The sequence below is a fragment of the Sorex fumeus genome, unplaced genomic scaffold, assembly GCF_029834395.1.
Source record: "Sorex fumeus unplaced genomic scaffold, SorFum_2.1 ptg000029l, whole genome shotgun sequence".
Taxonomy (NCBI): Eukaryota; Metazoa; Chordata; class Mammalia; order Eulipotyphla; family Soricidae; genus Sorex; species Sorex fumeus.
In genome coordinates, this window is record NW_026606086.1 from 16,851,195 (window position 1) to 16,852,423 (window position 1,229).

General features: G+C 56.3%; 1 protein-coding gene across 1 annotated transcript in view; it reads left to right on the top strand.

Moving 5' to 3' along the window:
- The window catches only part of PGS1 (phosphatidylglycerophosphate synthase 1), a 305,261-nt gene that overhangs the window by 119,932 nt on the left and 184,100 nt on the right, over positions 1–1,229 (top strand). The gene's annotated exons all lie outside the window — the stretch shown is intronic.

Consider the following 1,229-nt stretch of genomic DNA (forward strand, 5'->3'; position numbering starts at 1 on the left):
CCTGCTGTACTATTGCTCCAGTCCCTTTCTGTGGGGCAGCACACCTGGTGGTCCCTGGGAACGAACCCTGCTTTGGTACTGAGGGGTCCTTCCTGGCAGTGCTGGGGGCCCTGGGGACTGAGAGTGGAGCTAACACGGGTGGTTTTCTCTGTCTCTCTGGCTGGGATTAAACATTCTTCAGGTTCTGTTTTACAACCTGGAACTGATCCTGTGTGTGGTAGGTTGTGGATTTGTGGATTCTGGGTCTTGTTCAAGTTCCCTAGAAGGCAGATGGGAACACACACATGCACACACGCACACACACACACACACACTACAACAAGATGAGATGTCAGTATCGGGTTCCCCACCTGCTGTCCCTTCCTCTGGGGATGGGGGACCCACACAGGGGCACCCTGACACCAGGGACTGCAGGAGCAGAGCACGTGCATGTAAGGGCAGGGGGTGGGGTGGTCCATGGTCAGACCTGGCCATTGGGGGCAGGGTGCGCAAGGCTGAACAGAGCCTCGGGAGTTTAGCAGGAGACCCCGAGCTGGGCGAGAGGGGCACAGGGACGTGTGCGGAGCAGGAAGACTTGAAGGCCTCCATGAGCTGTCTGCACAGCCGCGTGTGGGTATGGGAGTGGAGGGGTACAGGGCAAGCCAGGAGTGTCCACCGCCACAGCCGAGGGTGGTCTGAGCCCATGGCTTGATGGAAGGCAGCGGGCTCTTGGCTGGCACCTCTCAGGGGCCCTGGGTGCACCCCCTGCCAACCCCCACGACATCACGGCCTCGTGCAGTCCGGGTGGTTGGGAGGAAGAGGCCTCTGGGGTGGGGGTGGCAGGACCTGAGCGCCTGACTCTTGACACCCCGCTGCTCATGGACGTGAGACCCCAATTTCAAGCAGTCTCTTGCTGCATGCCCGTTTGTACAGGAACATCTTGTCTCTCTCCAGATAGGTTACCCCCGCTGCTCCCCAGGGAGGGACAGACACAGGAGCCAAGTTCACTTTGACCCTATTGTTTATTGTGCATTGACTGAACATCACCGAGAATGATACAAAGTGTCAGAGACAGGAGTCTCCAGTCCCCAGCACACACCGTCCCAGACTTCAGATTCCAGCAAAAACACATTTCCCCAAAGCCTCAGAAAAAAAAAATACAGCGATATCCAAATGAAACAAGACGACAGCTTCAAACCATGGCAGCAAATCCTACATTTCTTAATACTTTATCAAGCCAAGATTGACAA